This window comes from Hipposideros armiger, unplaced genomic scaffold (assembly GCF_001890085.2).
Source record: "Hipposideros armiger isolate ML-2016 unplaced genomic scaffold, ASM189008v1 scaffold_60, whole genome shotgun sequence".
Classification (NCBI taxonomy): Eukaryota; Metazoa; Chordata; class Mammalia; order Chiroptera; family Hipposideridae; genus Hipposideros; species Hipposideros armiger.
The window spans coordinates 4,504,532-4,524,648 of record NW_017731410.1 but is presented as its reverse complement, the minus strand read 5'-3'; the positions used below and the strand labels follow the sequence as shown (position 1 = coordinate 4,524,648).

Sequence of the window (20,117 nt, the reverse complement as noted above, 5' to 3'; positions counted from 1 at the left end):
CTTTATTTATTTATTTATTTATTTATTTATTTATTTATTTATTTATTTAATGTTTTTAAGATTTTATTGGGGAATTGGGGAAGGGGAACATTGTGGTTTTTTTGCCAGGACCCATCAGCTCCAAGTCAACTTGTTGTCCTTCAATCTTATTTGTGGAGGGCTCAAACTCAGTTCCAAGTCCAGTCTCCGCTTTCAACCTAGTTGCGGGGGACTGCAGTCTACCATCCATGTGGGAGTCGAATCAGCAACCTTGTTATTAAGAGGATGTGCTCTCACCAGCTGAGCCATCCAGCCACCCATTGGCAGCTCAGCAGCAGCTCAGCTTGGGAGCGGCTCACTGGCCCATGTGGGAATCAAACCAGCTACCCTGTTGCTCAGAGCTTATGCTCTAACCAACTATGGCACTTGGCCAGCCGAGTCCTTTATTTTGTAAAGATATTTTTTACACCCTCTTTGAACTCCCAGTAGATCCCTCCCTGTCCCCACCTCCCTCCCTGACATCTATACTGTAGCATGCGTCACACAAAATGGCTTTAACAGTGTTACCTATTGGATTCTCTTCAGAGCGTGAGCTTCTGATGAGTAGAGCTTCTCTTATTCCTCCTTGAAGCCTTAGTATTTAAGGCAGTCCCTGGGATATAGTAGACATTCAATGTTCTTTGTGGAATTAATTTCAACAAAAAGCCTGCTGGCTCTTCATCTAATCCCAGATGAGATAGAGGGATAATCTAAAATAAAGCAAATGTAAAAGCAATGCTTCATTTCGGGAAGAATAATGCTACATTTTCATCTGAAGATCACTATAGGGAAAAAAAAAGAAGAGTTCTCAACAAAATAAATCATTTGAGAAACATTCACATGCAGTATTTCTGGAGAAAACCACAAAGATAAAATTCTTTCATATACAAATCAACTGAAATAACTAACTAATTGAAAATGCCTAAGACAATAAAACAGAATGAGAACTTGGATATATAATAACAAAAACACCACCATGAAACAATAAGAGTCTGGTTACAAAACAGAAATAATGAACACTTACTACTCAATAGCAGTAACTATTCTCAAGAAAGAGCCATTTTGATTTAAATGAGTACAAAACTTAAAAGGAAAAATTTTAATTTTGCAATGAAGAGTAAATGTGTTCTTTAAAAACTAATTGTAACACTAATAGCATCTTTTAAAGTCTAATTATTCATAATGCTGTCTTAATTTTCTTTGTCTCTTAGCCAGAAGCCGGGCCTTTACAAGTCCTGAAAGCATTCTGGAAAGGGAGGGAGGCTCAAGCACAAAAACTCTATAAAAGCTATGATGCCAACAGCCTCAATAATTGAATAAATGAATAAGTATAGATGCTAAAGCTCAAATTGTTATTTTGATATGAGGCTTTGCATTTTAAAAAATCTTATCAATATTAAATGTTGAATAAAATATTAGTATATAAAATATTTTTAATTAATGGTAATTATTTCTTGACTTTTACAATGAGAATGCTTACCTATTATTTGTGAAATTAAAAAAAAAACCTTAAAAAATTTAACAACACTACATTATACTCACAGACAAAGCTAGACAAGTTGCAGGAGTTGAAGAGTATGGCACTCTAGAAGTTGGCACTGCGTGAGTTCTAGCCCCGGCACTCTCACAAATTAGATGGTGACCTCAGGCATTCTCTTATTCATTCAGCACTGTCCCAGCCACACATTAGGTGCTTGTAACAAAAGTAGAGCCTGTCCCTGACTTCGCTCTAGTTCAGTGGTTTTTTAACAAGAAGGAGGTCAGAGGATGGAGAGGATGGCAAGTTCCAAAGTGAGCTACTGTTACTGATATCATATCTGTGTCATACCCCTCAAGTGGGTTTGAGAAGAAAAAAAGGGTTGAGAACCATTGATCTACTTGCAGATACAGAAGCATGGACAGTGCTATGGTAAGTGCTGTAATTACAACAGGGCAAGGAGAGCACAGAGCATCTAAGGAGAGGATGAGTTACTGACTGAGGAAAGCCAACAAGCATTGCTATGATGACAATGCCCCTCATTCTAACACTCACTTGACCTCCAGTGCCTTTTCTCCTTACCCTGACACATACCAGAAGACCACCACAAAGTGATTGCTTGTTGGTAGTACATGCAAACAAATGTGAGGCGCCTCCCGGGAACTTAAAATAAGCTCAATTTAGAGTTTATCTAGCAGAATCTGTGCACAAAAGCAATCCCAATTACCTGTGAGAATAAATCGAGAATGTTTGGGTAAATATGCAATTGAAGAGCTTGAGTTCACCCCAAACTTCAGACAAGGAAACATGGGTATAATCTCAGACAGCTGGATCTGGAAAACTGTTATTGTCATTTAGTCGCAGAAACTTATTTGATTAATTGTATTCTAGACGGAAGGAGACTTTGAGAACAGAAAGGAGGGGTTATCTCAGAATGTAAAACGTTGATGGTTAAAAAAACAGAAGTTGGCAGTGTTTATCCAGTACTATCTATGGAAGGAAATGGTGACATTTTCTGTTACTGGAGTGATATATTCTAAAACAAGGCAACCAACCGTCAGATCTTACCACAGCCTTAATAAAAGATACCTCAAAACTCCAAATCTCTTTGATTGCTCTGATTCTGTGAAACATTCTCTGATTATTAATTTAGCAGAAGGTGGGAGACCCTGAACAAGGGACGTGTGCTTGATTGTCATGAGAAAAACTACCCTCTCTTTGTTTAAATACATCAGTCTCTTAAAGTTTTCAATGAGGTGAAGCAGCCTCCTGAAACCTGAGTAATTCTGGGTGCAGCAAGATTCTGAGCCACAAGAAATTCACAAAGATTATGTTGTGCTCTTGAGAAAACCACTAAACCATTGCCTGCATTCCCCGAATAATCAGCCTGAACTTTTAAAATGCAGCAGCTTTGAATAACTGGTCTTCAATAAGAGGCCACTTCCTAGAAATATACAGTTTCTCATTAGAAGGGTCACATTTGAATGCAGCATTTAATGAAGCCCTAGAATTCTCAAACAACACTGTGAACAAACAGTCCCAGCTGGACCAAAGGACTCAGAATATACAGTGATGCCACTTAAATAATTTGTGGTGTATTATCTTTAAAGGTGTAAACCTAATAGTAGCCACTGTTGAGAGTAGAATGACAGGAAACAAATCCAAACAATCATTGCTGGCTAAAGGCAGTGGCTAGGGACAAAGGGGGGGCGGGGGCAGAAGGGGGAGAGATACTGTCTGCAAGTTGATGCTAAAAATTTTAGCGTGTTAAATTATTCCTGCTTACCCACATCCTGTCTTGTGTAACCAAAACGAAAGAAATACGAGTGGGGCTGTTCTACTCTCTAGCAATCCCATTACAAACACACAAACCCTCCGCAGGCTGTCGTTTGGTAATTCAAAAGGTCCCATCCACCGGCTGAGTCCTGGAGGCTAAGTGTCATCTAATTTCACTTGTATAAAAACGTACCGCTATGTGATTTTCCTAGGGCTGGCGCTACTTTAATTCATTCATTCAAACATTCACTCGACTGATGTATATTGATATCCATTTTGTGCCAGAAACTGTGTATAGTATGGACTTAAAGGATGGACGAAGGAGGAGTAAGTTCCAGGACCGCACTCTGGCCATAAACGTGTCTGTAATTTCTAATGCTGGGCGGGAGGCCGCAAGCAACAATCTCCCAGCCTCGTTCAGTCCCTTCCAATTCCTTCCAGACCAGTAGGATTTGGTGTATCGTTTTATTCCTACTGATCAAGTTGAAGGGTCCCTGTTCTCATTCTCTTTTAAATGTTGATTTGAAGCCTGCAGTGATAATAGTAATAGTAATAATGACCTTATATTTACAAAGCACTTTCAAATATATTATAACTCATTTGATCCTTGTCACCTTCGAGACAAATGAGGCAGATATTTTTTTGGTTGACTCTCATGCAATTGCTATTCTCGTAAGTCAAAAACAGTCAAATATTGGCAATTTCAGCCTAATAAGTGAATAGTATCTCTCTTTTTGGAGGAGGAAATTGATTACATACCTTGGCCAAGATGAGAGAAAGAGTACCAGCATGGTGACTATAGTTAATAATACTGTGTTGTATATTTGAAAGTTGCTAAGAGGCTAGATCTTAAATCTCTCATCACAAGAAAGACATTTTTTGTAATTATGTATAATGGTGAATGTTAACTAGGCTTACTGTGGTGATAATTTTGGAATATATACAAATATTGAATTATTGTTGTTGTACACCTGAAACTAATATGTTATACATCAATTATGTCTCTTTTTTTTTAAAAGAGCTATCAGATAACTACATTCCATTTCAAAGCCTATAAACCCATTGAGGTGCAGGCTGCCTTCATACACAGAACATTCTGAGATGGTCAGCAGCAAGATTAGCAAAAACGCAATCATGATGTGATAGTGAGAATCTACAAAGTGCTAATTCCATTACACAAATTATATCTTGTCTTCCTAAAAATCCCTGTAGAGTATAATCTCCGCTTCACACATGTGGAAGTTGAGGCTCAGCGATAATATGTAACTAGTCCAAATAGCATATATAATAGTTTGGAAGTGGCATCGCTGAGATTCAAACCCAAGAGTGTCTTATCCCAAAGCCTAGACTCTTGCCCCCAAAATCAAGCAGTAGCTATTAGTGATTGACTCTCCCTCAGCCCTCCTGCCACAAAACACTAATACACAGAATTTTCCTCTGAATCTCCTGGGTCTAATTTTCTCTAGCCTAGAGTCTCCAGAAAAATAAATCTGTTATGTTCCTATATTTCCCCCAGCCCCTGACCTCTGACAGCCATGACTCTCCCACTTCTGCCCTAGAATTTTAAAACATTAACTACCAATAGATGAGGTGTCCTGTAACTATCCACAACCAGTCTAACCAAAGAATACTTCAAGTGGTGGGTTCTCACCCATAATTTCACTAAATAAAGCAGAAAAAGACCCTTACATAATAGAAAAAGAGGCCTACTTTGCAAGGGTTTGAGTTATCAGTCTTCTAAGTAAGTGTGGCACTCACCTCCCTTCATCTGGTGGTATCCTGTAGATGTCCTACTGATTCAAAGAATCCACAGAAAAGGGGCTCCACCTCCCACAGCACAAGTCAGGATACGGAGGGCGATTTAGAATTTATGTACATAGAGATGTGTGAATATTTATCTCCTCTCTGATTGTCTGGGAATTTTCCTTTCCTTTTAAGCCCAGCCCAAGGCAGGGTGGCACTTAATGCACTTGTGCTGGGAAGTGAAGTACATTATTGTAACTACAAAAAAAAAAAAAAAGAGTCCACTTCTGTGAGACTACTTAACTTTAAAAGTGCCATAAACAATTAAAAGGAATGACTAAATTTTAAATTTCCTGAAAGTCTTTACAAATGTGGTAAGAGGTGAAATGCTGAGAGTACATATCTTCAGCTTGAAAAAAAGAAATACGTAATCATGTAATTATCTTCAAACATAGGAGATGAAGGAAAGAAAATAATACTGGCTAACTGGGAAAAGAGGAAAATGGGGGCCCCATCCAGGAAAAGAAGCACTTCCAAGAAGGGAAAGTATACTGAACTGAGAGGCAGGAACCCCAACTAAGCCACTAATTCAGCAGCTTATTATGATCATAAGTATGTGGAGCTCTTCTCATGTTGCTAGGCATAGTACTAAGAACTTTTAATTATCTAATTTAATCTTCAAAACAATCTATGACATCAATAGTATTTTTATTCCCATTTCACAGATGAGGAAATTAAGGCCAAAACAATTGAGAAACGTGTCCAAAGTAAATGGTGATGTTACTGGAGAGCAAAAGGGGGTTCTTGTATCATCGCAGGAAGGCATTTTAGGATGTACAAATAAGCCACATGAACAAAGCCAAACAAGCAGAGCGTTTATTAGAATAATAAAAAAAAGAATACACTCCCAAAATAATGGGTGTGGGCAGGCCAGGAAAAAGGGCAATTGCACTGAAAAACAAAGAAACTTAGGATTTTATTTGAATGAGGGTACGAAATATTCAGGGGTGGCGTTGCAGGCGTTTCCAGGGTGGGTCTTTGCTGACCACTCCTTCCCGTGGGGAGGTAGGATTCCCTTATTTTTCCCTTTGTCGAAACTATCATGACAACACTGGTGGAGATTTTTCCCCGCCCATGATGTTAAGAGCATATTAGCTGTAGCTGCTCCTTTTCTTGAGAATGCTCTTACCTCCTCCTTCGTTTCTCAGCACTGCCTCCTCCCTTCCTCACCACTCTCTCCCCACAGCTGTTCCTTCTGCCTTCAGTAACAGTGAAGCCAGGAATAGAACCCTTAGTTTCCCATAAGTAAAAAGGTTAAATTAGATGATTTCTGGGATCTCTCTGAGCACTACTATACTTTTGCATCCTTTTGTTACTGACAAAATCATAAAGAAATAAACAGACTAAGGAAGAGATTCTGATGCCTAAGGAAAGAAACCCAACCTAAGCTTTAAAACAAGATACGCTTTCCAGCTTCATATATGTTATGAACAAAGTGACAGAAGGTGTTAAAGGATCTGCGTCGTTAAAGGCAATGAGACTAACAAAAATTTGAGAAGGGCCCATATCAGACATGGAGAAGTTTCTAAGGACCTGGATTAAAGACCAGACCAGAAGTGAATTCCTCTCCATGCCATGACAATCATGACCAAAGCAAAAAGTTTGTATGTGATGCTGAAAGAAAAGGGTGGACCTAACTATGGTATTGAATTTACTGCCAGCTCTGGGTGGGTTAAATGATTCAAGAATCGTTATCCATTGCATAATGTGAAAGTGAGTGGTGAGTCTGAGAGTGCTAAGTGAAGGCAGCTGAAGAAATTTTGGGAACTCTAAATAAGTTGATTGTGGAGGAAAATTACTTGCCAGAGCAAATATTCAATATGGATGAAACCTGTCTATTCTGGAAACAGATGCCTGAAAGAACTTTCATCCATAAGGAGGCCAAGTCAATGCCAGGTTTCCAGGCTTTTAAGGACAGGATAACAGTCTTGCTTGGGGGCAATGGTACAGGCTACAAATGGAAGCCCTCTGTGATCTGGCACAATGAGAGCCCCAGGCCTTCATGCAGGTCAGTAAGCACACACTGCCAGTGTTAACAGGAGCAATGAGAAGTCATGGGTGACCCAGCTCCTCTTCCAAGACGCCCTCCTGAATTGCCATGCCAATGAGATGGAGAAGTACTATTTGCAGAATAACATACCTATCAAGATTTCACTTATTGTTGATAATGTTCCCGGACATCCTCCTTTTATTGGTGATCTTCATCCCAATGTCACAGTTGTGTTTCTCCCTCCAAATATCCTCTTTGATCCAACTGATGGATCAAGGACTTCCAGCAGCTTTGAAGACCTGCTCCCTGAGGAGGACCTTTGGCCAGGCTGTTGCTGCAATTGAGGGAGACTCTGAGAAGACACTGGTGCAACTCTGGAAGGAATGCAACATCTATGACTGAATCGAGAACCTTCATTAGACTTAGAGTGACGTCACCAGGGAATGTATGAATAAGATCTGGAGACACTCAGAAGTTTGTCCATGACTTCAAAGCATTTGCTAAGGATGAGGGGGCTGAAAAAACCAACAAGGCTGCAGTTGAGATGACAAACAACTGTAGCCTGGTGTGGGTGAAGATGACACTGAGGAGTCAGTTCCTGAGGAAATGACTAAGGGGGAGATGTTGGAACTGGGGCAGAAGCACATAGCTGGAGAGGAGGTAAGAGAACAAGAAACTGCAGGAGAAGAAAAAGGAGAACCCCTAATAAAATTCACAGTGAAGGGCTTGGCAGAAGCTTCTTCAGACTTCAATAAGCTCCTTAAAAAGTCTGAAAACATGAACCCCAACACTGAAAGGTTTCCAGTAATAGAAAGGAGTGTTCATGGTAAATTATCTGCTAAGAAGCAAATCTATGATGAAAGAAGCAAACCAAGCAAACCTCCGTATTTCTAAAAAGAGTGACATTTCTTCAAGAAGAGACTTAGGCAGGTCCTTCAGGAGGAATTCTAGAATAAGGCACTGTTATCCCAGGACATGACAGCTCCATGAGTGTTATTGCCCCTGAAGACCTTTCAGTGGTACAAGATATGGAAGTGGAAAACAGTGATATTGATGGTTCTGACCCTATGAAGACCTAGGCTAATGTGTGTTATCTTAGTTTTTAACACCAAAAAAAAACATTTTAAAAAGTAAAAAATAATAAATTTTTTTCAATAGAAAAAAGCTTATAGAATAATATAAAGAAAAAATATTTTTGTATATTTGTTCAATGTGTTTGTATTTTAAGCTGTGTTATTACAAAAAAAAGCCAAAAAGTTTAAATAATTTTAAAGTTTATAAAGTAAAAAGGTTACAGAAAGCTAAGGTTAATTTATTATTAAAGAAAGAAAAATATTTTTATAACTTCAGTGTGGCCTAAGGATACAGTGTATATAAAGTCTACAGGAGTGTACAGTAATGTCCTTGGCCTTCACATCCACTCACTGACTTTCTCAGAGCAACTTCCAGTCCTATAAGCTCGGTTGATGGTAAGTGTCCTATACAGGAGCACTATTTTTACCCTTTTATACTGTGTCTTTACTGTATCTTTCCTATGTTTAGATATATTTAGATACACACTTATTGTGTTACAGTTGCCTACAGTATTCAGTACAGTAACACACTGTACAGGCTGTATCCTGGGAGCAATGCTCTGTACCATACAGCCTAGGCATGTAGTAGACTGCACCATCTAGGTTTGTGTAAGCACCCTCTGTGATGTGCCCACAATTATGAAATTGCCTAACAACACATTTCTCAGAATGGAGCCCCATTATTAAGTGACACGTGGCTGTACACTTGAATAAAATAACACTGAGGTTGGGGGGAAAAGACTCAATCCATACACTCCAGACTTTCAACTCAATTCCACACACATAATTCAATGTCAGGTCCTGTGCTTGGCACTGTGGAAACAGCTGAGGGAGGCTGTTTCCTGGAAAAGTTCACAACTTAAGTGGGAAAACAGACATGTCAACAAGGTGCTATAAGCCCACTGGCAAAGAGGTGTGTGCAGTGCTACAGGAAATGGGACAGGGGAGCCAGTAATTCCACCCTAAGGGAAGAAGTGGGTCTCAGAAAGGAACTAAGAGAAAAGGACATTTTAGCAGAACATGTTACTTGGAAATAAATGCACAAAATTTCAGTATAAAGTGACAAATTTTCCTGAAAGAGATGTGTAAGAACCAGACACTTACTGGCACTTGGGATGGGGCCAGAAGCCATGCTGGTAGCACCCTAACTACACCTCCTGGAATGAGTCGAATAGTGGACCCCAGATGATATCTCCACCCAAAACCTCAGAATATGACCTTATTTGGAAAAAGCATCTTTGCAGATGTAATTAAGATAAGGATCTCTAGATGTGATCATCCAGGATGAGGCTGGGCCCTAAAACCGATGACCAGTGTCCCTGTAAAAGACAGAACAGGAAAGACAAACACAGAGACACAAGGAGAAAGCTGTGTGACCACAGAAGCAGAAACGAAAAGGGATGCAGCTACAAGTCAAGGAACACCAAGGATTGCCAGAGCCACCAAAAGCTAGGAGAGGGCATGGTACAAATTCTCCCTCAGAACCTCCAGAAGAAAACCAACCCTGAAGACAGCTTGATTTTGGACTTCTGGCCTCCAGAACTCTGAGAGAATAAATGTCTATTGTCGTTAGCCACCAAGTTTGTGGTGTTTTGTTACAGTAGCCCAAGGAAACTAATACACACCCCTGCCCAGGTTACACGTGATTCATAGGCCAGGCAGACCCACCAGATTCTCTCACCTAGGAACATGGTCAGCTAGATGGTGGTGGACAATGGGACTATCAGGTCATGGGTGCTGGCAGCCATGTTTTAGATGTGCAAGAAAAGATGATTTATAAGAGAGTGAAGAAAAGAAATGAAAGAAGCAAAGGTGAATGTCCATGTGATGACAGACGTTCAACACTCAACTTCCCAGTTGCCTGTGTGGACCACACGAGACCCTAATAAACTCCCTGCCGGCAGATGTCCTTAATATTACCTGTTATATCACTGTAATAATCTGCTTCTGATTAAAGTTAAACTGAACCAGTTTTTGTTACTTGAAACCAAATGATCCTGGATTTAACAATGATGCTTGGGAGAAACTGGGTTTTAAGAAAATATAAAAAGGTGGAAATAAATGGTAATTACTGTGAATAATTTCAAAGTGTACACTGATCAGGAAAGAAAGGTAACAGCTGGGAAATTTTAGCAATAAAAAGCCTATCTGAATAAAAAGCAAACAAGTTTTCTTTTATAACATGGCATGTTGGCTGTTTCAAGTCCCAGTCTAGATATTCAAATCAGGGGAGAGGATGAAAAAGGAGAGAGTGTCAAGTGGTCGAGACTGAACAAGCACAGTTCTACTGACCACTATTTGCATCCCTCCACGGGGAAGTTCTTGTGGTCCCTCTGCCTTAAATCAGGTCTCAGTATCTTATAGGCGAGCTAAATTACTCGATTCCTGGGCCGGCTGAGTGGCGCTTTGGTTAAGAGCTGGCTTGGGATGCCAGAGGGCCCGGTTCACATCCCACATATGAGGGCCAGTGACACTGCCCTCCACAGCTAAGATGCTGAATGAACAACAGCTCAACCTGGAGCTGGGCTGCTGTGAGTCACCGGCGATGGCATGTGGGTTTCCATGGGCTACCGTGTGTAGCCAGCAGCCAGCGTGAGTGGCCCTCAAGCCACCTTGAGCAGCCGTCGAGAAGCCAGCGACTGATCTGCCTCGCCTGGGAAGAGTGCAATGATGGTGCCAACTTGGGCCAGTGAAGCAACATCCTCCACAACTAAACTGAAGAACAAATGGATAGCAACTTGTCTGTTCCCCTTCCCTCAATTCCCCAATAAAAATCTTTGAAAAAAATAAAATAAAATTACTCGATTCTTTCAGTCTCTAAACATCTGTTATTATCTACCATGTGCCTGTGGTAGGCCCTGTGATACAGAGATGAAGATCTCAGCCATTAACAGTCTGTGGGCTCATCACATCGTAGATGTAGAAATGCGCAATCATTACACAACAAGAAAAATGCAGGAGTGAGGAAAACATAGGAGTGTTCAGGGCAAGCATTTCACTTTGCTTGGGAAGTTCAGAGAAGTCTGCACAAAGGACTCAACATTTGAGCTCAACCCTGAAGAATGAGTAGACAGACATACACCAGCAGGAGAAGGCAGCAAAGGGCATTTCATATACAGAAACTGAACAGTCGGGAAGGTGGCGAGAATGGCGCTTCCAAGAGCAGCAAGTCTTTGTACGTGCCCTCCCTTCTTCCTCCCGCTGCCCCCCAGGGTCCCTAAGCCTGCAGGAGCCCCCCTCAACAGTGAGACAACCCCCCACATCAGTGCTGATCCAGCAGACCCCTAACCATTCCAGTGGGCCATTCCACAGAGGACGTGGAACAGGGGGAGTCTTTCAGACTCTATACAACGGCAGTAAGTGGTGAAAGGCTCAACTCCCACGTTCACTGAGGCTTGTTGTTTAATTCAGCATTTCCACACCTGGCAGCTCAGCTCACTCTCGCCAGCTCAGCTGAGCTTTGGCCACTACTCAAGTCAAGCAGAATGCACTACAGCAATTTGAACACAAAGCATGGGAACAGCCAGAGGTTCTTAAGTCTATCGGCCAGGGTTTCCCCATATTGTTTTGTTCTCTGTGGGCGCAAGCAAATGTTGAGCAACTGATACTTATTAAACATGGAGTTGGATGCACTAGACATGACAAAACTCATTAATCAAATGGGAAACAATTCACAACACTGTACATACATATTTGGATGACGAACTATGTGGTTCTTATGAGAAAGGAATTCAGGGAAGGGGGGAGGCACTACAAACCACAGTAATTAAGGAAAACTTTGTGAAAGAAGTGTGACTTTAGAACATTGAACTAGTAAAATTTGGGTAATTAGTGGAATGTAAGATTCCCATTCTCAAAGAATATAAAGTGTCTTTTCTTCACAATGAGGAACATTTTGCTGGTTAGACTTTTTTGTAAATTAGATGTGTCTGCCCCTATATCTACAAAATAGTTTCCTCTGTGGAGTGACATGTAATGGGATGTATGATTTCTTTTTTCAGAATTTCAACTTTAATTATTTTAACTACATTCATTTCCCTTTAGTTTATATTCCCCAAATCCAAACCAATGGATTACAGAAAAGACAGCTTGAATATTCCCCCCCCCCATAGTGGTTCACCTAATCCGCAATGTGACAATTAATATGCAATATTCAGAGTTGCCAGCCATTGGGCTGCTGAAAAGAGGCACCCTCCACAAAGGTATAGCCAGTCTGGTCTAAATAGCTTCACAGTGAATTCTTATTAGGAATAATTAAGTTTGGGAAGCAAAGATGTGGCTTTGGAAAACTGACTTCCCTCCAGCTGTTTAATTAAATTAGCTTATTTATTAACATCACTTTCAACTCTGAATACTTTAAAATAGATTTGATATTTTCAAGCCACAAATATTTCTTGAGTACTTTCTTAGTGCCTTCCTAAATCTAAACTCAGTATAGACTCTTAGAGCTTCACTGTCGATATAGAAGCCATCAGCCCCCATGGCTACTGAGCACTTGAAACATGGCTAGTGCAACGGAGAAACTAAATTTTCAATTTTATTTAATTTTATTCATGTAAATTTAAAATTAAACTTGATTCAACTATTGGAAAACTTTTAAGTATGTTTGGAACAACTTGGGTATTTGAATCTATATTGGGTGTGTGAATCAAAATTTACTGGGTTGTCGGAAAAGTCATGACATATTTTTTCTATGTTTTTCATTGCAAAAATGTGCCATGACTTTTCTGACAACCCAGTATTATATTATGTCTATTTTATAAAGTCTAAACGCTGATCAAGTATGTCCAATGAAAAACAGCATCCAAATTGAGATGTGAGGTAATTATAAAATATGCATTGAATTCCAAAGCTTTAGTAAAAAAAAATAAAAAGCAAAATATCTCAATAATTCTTATATTTATTACATGCTGAAATGACATTTGGGGTATACTGATAACATATGCGGCTCACATTTCATTTCTATTGAACAGCATTGCTCTAGAGCAATGCTTTGCTCAAGTAAAGCTTAAATACAGGGCTACTTAGGAAGCTCAACTACACCTCAGCTCACATTCATTTTCTTCCATTGCCCTCTCATCTTTCTTCCCTTGCTTTCTTCTCCCTCTCTTTCCTCTGACAGTGATGTGCACTGGACTCTTAAGAGCTAGAAAGGTTAATGACCCAGGGTTTAAATGATTCAAGGCAATCTATCTCTTATTGTTGGAGGATTTTAATTACAAAAGAACAGTGGAATTATTTAGCAACTCCAATATATTAGGAGCAACTCCAATATATTGTAGCTCAAGAGAAAGGTGTCAAAGAAACAGCTTTGCATTTCCCTATGGACAGTCTTAGAAGTAGCTTTCAAATAAGTCACTAAAAAACTACTTAGACACCCTTTTAAAGTTTTAAAATCACTAAGTCCTGAAATATTAATGAAAGATAGAGTAATCTTGTTACCTTATTCTAAATTAGATTTACTTTATAAATTATCAGATATTAGATAAATAAAGTTATAATGGAGAAGAGCTTTCACCAAAGCATTTTAAGCCATCACAGGATGGATTTATTGTTCTTATTATCTGTACTTCTGTGGTCACTCACCAACTCCTATAGCACAGTCAAGACGTAGAAAGCAGAGAATGGAAAGATTTCTTAAAATCCTCTTGTCGGGCCGGCGGAGTGGCGCAATGGTTAAGAACTGGCTTGGAATGCCAGAGGGCCCCGGTTCGAATCCCACATATGAGGGCCAGTGACTCTGCCCTCTACAGCTAAGATGCTGAACAATGGCTCAATGCGGAGCTGGGCTGTCGTGAGTTGCCGGCAACGGTGTAGGCTGCAGCCCCTGCTGCAGTGGGTTGCCATGGGCTACCGTGAGTAGCCAGCAGCCAGCATGAGTGGCCAGCAGCCGCAGTGAGTGGCCGTCCAGAAGCCGGCGACTGATCTGCCTCACCCAGGAAGAGCGCAATGATGGTGCCAACTTGGGCCAGTGAAGTGACGCCCTCCACAACTAGACTGAAGAACAAAATGACAACAACTTGTCTGTTCCCATCCCCCCAAATCCCCAATTAAAAAAAAAATCCTCTTGTCAGTTTACACAAATTCCTTGCTATTAGAAGCAGACCAAGAAGTTAGTCTTAATCCAGTGTCCTGACTCAGTTTAATATAGAAACCCACTGACCGTTCCTGAGAACAGTCAGTATTGGCAGAGACTGCTAGCTGATTCCTAGGCAGAAGGCTACATTTTCCAATCTCCCTTAAAATTAGATGTGACTCAGTTTTCAGCAGTGGAATGTGAGGAGAAATGTGTATGTCATTTCCTTTCCTGACTCATGAAGATCTTGCATATGTCCACCTCCTGCCTCCACTGCTCCCACTCTTTCCCTTTCTCTGGCTGGCTGAAGAGAAGCACAAAGACCTTGCAAGCCATGTATCAAAGATTGTAGGGCCAGGTGATGGAAGAAGCCTGGAATCCTAAATAACTACTTGAGAAGCCCCCTACCTACCAGGAGCACCCACCTTGAATAGTCAGGTGAGCAAAAAACATCTATCTAGCAAAGTCACTGAAGTTTTGGGGGTTGTAACAGCAGCTAGTGTCTAAGAAGAAACCACTTTCACAACTCTTGGTGTCACCACTGAACAGCAAGATAGCACCACATCCCTTGATTCCATCTTTTCTTCTCCCCTTTTACCACTTGAAGTGTATTGTTTGCAAGACTGTGACTGGGTAGACATGTAAACAGGCTAAGAAAGAGAGAATGGCCAATAAGCACATGAAAAGGTGTTCAACATCACTAATCACCAGGCAAATATAAATTCAAACCACAGCAAAGGCTAGAATAAAAAAACCAACAATACCAAGTAGTGGTGAGGATGTAGAACAAATGAAACACTCTTACAATGCTGGTGGCTATGCTAAAAGGTACAACCATTTTTGGAAAAATATTTGGCCATTTCTAATAAAGTTAAATACATACCTACATTATAATCCACTCCTAGGTACATACCTAAGAGAACGGTGTGCTTATGTTCACCAAAAGACTTGTAGAAGAATATTCATAGGAGCTTTAAATATTCATAGGAGTAAAAAACTGGAAACTCAAATGCCCATCAACAAGAAACTGGAAAAACAATTTGTAGTATATTCACATGACGGAAAACTGCACAATAAAATGTAACAAACTACTGATACACACAATATCAGTGAACCTCACAGATATTATGCTGATCAAAAGCCAGACACAAAAGAGAGCATACTCTATGATTCCATCTATATGAAGCACAAGAACAGGAATATCTAATTTATGTTGATAAAAATCAGAATAGTAGTTACCTCTATACAAGGGAGTTGACTGGAAAGGGGCGAGAGGGTGATGAAATATTACATGTCTTGATTTTGGTGATGGTTACAAGGAGTATACATAGGTAAAAATTTAGCCATATACTTAAGATTTGTGCGTTGTATTATAGGTAAATTTTATATCAAAGAAAAAAATTAAAAAGTTAACTTCTCCCAAAGTACACAATTACTAAGAGGTTGAGCTAGGGTTCAAACTTAGGTCAGTTTGAGTCTGCACTACAGTAGGGTTCATTTTCCTACTGAATTATATACACAGATGAGAAAACTACGTGAAATCTATTATTACTTAGCTTAAATACATGATTAGCACCACTTGTACATATTTTATTCATATTATCCACACTATGATATACTATAGTTATTCTGGCACTGACACAGTCTATATTCTATTTCAAATGCTGGTATTAACTGTGGCACTATTGCAACAGTAATTCTGTTTATAGGATTCAAATAAATTACTGGAACCAAACTTTCCACCATCCCAAATGACTGGTAACCTAACAAAATAACTCGGCTGAAGAATAAACATGTTAAGATGAAACTGTCAGAACTTGCACTGCATTTAACTGAGAAGAACACATAGCTGATTAGAATGTGTATCATGAATACATATCCAGCGGTGAACATTCTAAGACTCATGAAACAATTGATAGATGAGGACTATAGTAAGACGCCAAAATGGTTCATTAACAAGCATCACCTATGCCTGTGTGATATTTATAATAGAGTTTCAACCATTATTGTTGCAAATGTGATTTCTGACTTCTCAACTATGTAACACTGATAAAGCAGCTTATACAATACTAGAATAATACTTGAACATTAAAATACAAGTGTACCAGCATTCAGCTATGATACTTATGCTGCATTGTTACACAAGGCTGCCTGTCTTAAAAAAAATTTTTTTTAATATTTTATTGTAACTGCATGCACTGTGTAACTTCATTGGAAAACCCAGTTGTTGTCTACCTTTTATATACTATATGCAAACCAGGCCTAAAGCAGATCACTGATAATGCTAAGTACCACACAAATCAACAAACGAAGCCAATGTTAAGGCTACTCCAACTATCTATTTAGTATGAAGTTATGCCCACCTTGTTACACGGGAGTTTCTCCTCCTGCACATAAAAGTTTTAACTGAATATTTTAAATATTTTGATTTCATTTTTAATCTCCCCCTTCCTCCCAAGTAACCACCCTCCCAAAACTAAGACAAAAATCAAATTAAAATAGACATATCCAACACCGTGGGATAATTAATAGGTTCATATGTTCAGAAGGGGAGGGAAAGTTGGGTTTTGGTCCTAAATGGTGAAAAACCACCCCACAAACACTAGCTGATGGAGACAAATCTTACACGCAATTCTCATTCACAAAACCGCCCACAGAAAAGTAAATGCCATTGCTCTACTTTGATAATTTGACAATCACCCCTTAAATGATAGCAAAACAGTGAATCACTTAGGTAAAGGATTATGGAATCCTAAATTGCCAGCCCCAAACTCAAGGACAGATCCCATTTGCTCACTTCAATTTCCAGCGTCCGAAGTGTCACAGCACATTAACCATCCCCGCCCCGCCACCCCCCAGCCCCCATGGCATTTCTCATGGCACCATCTGTCTCCAGAGCTGGAGCCTCAATCTGCAGTTCCCTGACCCGTTGGATGGGCTTATGAACGGATTTTAGAGATGCTGGTAAATCCCTGAGATTGTATGCAAAACTTGAGTCTATAAACTTATGTGATTCAAAACGATTAGGAACAAATTCTAAAGGAGCCCAAGGAAAGCCCGCATGGTGCCAGCCCACCACAGTCGCGCCCCACGCCACTCACCTGGATGCGATCAGTAGGCGCTCTTGTGTGCAGGGACTCAGCTCGGTCCCAGCTGCTCAGACGAGTCCCAGGGCCTCCGAGGGCCAACCTCCCGCCCCACCCAACCGGGGGAAAGGCTCCCTCTGCTCCACGCCCTCGCTAGCTGTCATTCCAGACCAGGAGCAAACGCTGCCAGGTTGGGAGGAGCGCAAGGACCACCAAGTCAGGGACGCCCCTGGAATCCGCCAACTTGAGCCCAGACGCAGGCGGAAGCCGGTTCCCGGTACTGGCAGCTTCACAGCGGCCACAGCTGCACACAGCTACCCAACTCCCGAGGCTCGGTTCTCTCCTGGTCGGATCTTAAAAGACAGCTCCTCTCTTCACCGCCAGAGCCTCAGGACATAAGACCAGTGCTTCCTGGGCTCACTTTGACAATGGAGGCACTAGGTACACAATTTATGGTGGGGGAATCTAAAGTCAACTACAATATTGCCACAGGGATTTGAGACAGTTTGGGGAATATAATCAATAATGTTGTAAAGATTTTGTAGGGTCAAATGGGCACATCTTATTAGGGAGACCACTTCATGGATGGTGTAGGTGCTTGACCACTGCACTGTACACCTGAAGTTGAAGAATATTGTATGTCAACCATAATTATATATATATATATATATATATATATATATATATATATATATATATATATATGGACACGGGATATAGGGAAGAGAGTCAATGGAATTGCAATAGATATATACGATGTCAGAGGGGCAATGGATTGGAGGAGGGGATTATCACTTTGTGAGGAGTGAAATGTCTATTACATTGTTTTGTACACCTGTAACTAATAAAAAAAATAAATTCAAAAATTTTAAAAATAAAGCCAACAGTAAGCACAGCAGCTTCAGCCGACCACAGCATTACTCACACTGATAAGTGGCTGAACTTTTAATAGGGCCGTAAGAAAATGCTTTAAAAACTAGGTAAGTACCCCATTTTCAACACATTTAATAATCTATGAAGAGCACACAAAGCAAACACAATGAAAAGCTGTCTTCTCTCAAGTTTGTTAGACCAATAAAGAGATAACTATGCAAACAGTGTAAGTGTAAAGCTATAGGAAAAGTAAACATCTGTCCAATGCTGCTGCCCTATGTAAAAATATTACAATGCTGAACAAATCAGAAAAACCTTTACTCCTCTACCTCAAGACCCTGGGGACGTGGAGTAGGTAGGTCATTTGCCCTGTGTGAAATCAGGACCACCCCTCACCTTCATTCACTACTACATCACCATTATTCCCAAGCCCTCACATGTGCAGCTGATGCTCTGTATTCCACATTTTGAGCTTCCTACTTTAGCTTAGGCCAGAGCCTTAGGAAGAAAGACAAACTCCAGGGTAAACAAATTGTTCAGAGTATGGTCTAAGTTTAAAGAAAATAGGTATATGGAATGGTTTTGATCCATTTTTATTTGACTCTGACACTTTCATTTGACTCTGTCGGTGGAAACAGAGGTCACAAAATTGGAAAAATAGTAAAGGTAATCAGACTGTGTTAATTGGCCCACTCAGAGAATATTTACATAATGTAAACCCTGTCTATAAATTTCCAATTTTAGAAGCAAACTATAGATAGAATAAGGGGGTTTTATGGTTATAGAATGCAAATATCAACTTTGGAAATGTAAATGTACGGTTTACAGATATTAGAATGTGAAAAAGAAAAAGGAAAAGGGTGGCTTTACCAAGTTTATTTTCTTTTTGCTTTCTCTTTTTATTGTATCCATAAGAGATGATGGATGCTTACTAAATTTATTGTGGTAATCAATATGTGTAAGTCAAACCATTATGCTGTATACCTTAAACTTATATAGTGATGTATGTCAATTATATCGCAATAAAACTGGAAAAAATATAAAGTTACCAAAGAAGTAAGTGTGAGGTGTGTTATATCATTACTTATCATACATAAAGTCAATAGAAGTCTAAACTTGGTGAGACAAAAATAAAATATATGATGGCAACCAGAAATGATTAAAGGTAGGATGTGGAATAGCAATTTAGAAAGGGAGAGGCAAGAGAATATTGCTTACTATTTTAAACTTTTCTATATAATTTTATTTTCTAATCATATGTATATCTGTTACTTTATTTTTTAAAGAAATAATTCAAATCTACACCTAGAAATGAGAAAAGTAATTGAACATAGGGACATTTACACTTGGTTTGTAATGACGGTGAAATTATGTATGATTTTTTTCCCTTTTTACTTTCAGTAATGTGATAATGGTAATTGACACACCAAGAATCTTCAAAAAATCTTTTAAAGCTATCAGGCTATGACCAAGAAGCTCTTTGAGGAAATGAAAAAAAAAAAAGGCAATTGGCCTATGAACAATCTCTGTGAACAAAACAAACGAAGAGAAAATTAAGACACAGATATTACAATAACAATGCAAAGATCTTCATTCATTTAGCCTTTGCCAAAAGTGAGGTTATGGAGTATAAGTTAAATATTTCCCTTATTTTTACTAGTTGAACTTCCCTTTTTGAGTCGTTTTTGTGTCCTTTGTGCATTTGTCTATTGGTATTCCTACATATCCACACATAAAGAATTACATGTTGGGCCAGCCAAGTGGCTCAGCTGGTTAAGAGCTTGCTTGGGGGCCGGCCGAGTGGCGCGTTGGTTAAGAACCGGCTTGGGACGCCAGAGGGCCCCGGTTCGGATCCCACATATAAGAGCCAGTGACACTGCCCTCTACAGCTAAGATGCTGAACAACAGCTCGACCTGGAGCTGGGCTGCTGTGAGTCGCCGGTGT

The 20,117-nt window shown here is 39.9% G+C and overlaps 1 protein-coding gene across 1 annotated transcript in view; it reads right to left on the bottom strand.

Moving 5' to 3' along the window:
- The window catches only part of IL31RA (interleukin 31 receptor A), a 63,403-nt gene extending 45,871 nt beyond the window's left edge, over positions 1–17,532 (bottom strand). The window contains exons 1-2 of the mRNA XM_019641433.1: positions 17,315–17,532; positions 547–728 (exon numbers count right to left, since the gene is read on the bottom strand). The gene's annotated coding sequence lies outside the window, so the exon portion shown is untranslated. The remainder of the gene's footprint in view (positions 1–546; positions 729–17,314) is intronic.
- Between the last annotated feature and the right edge of the window lie 2,585 nt (positions 17,533–20,117).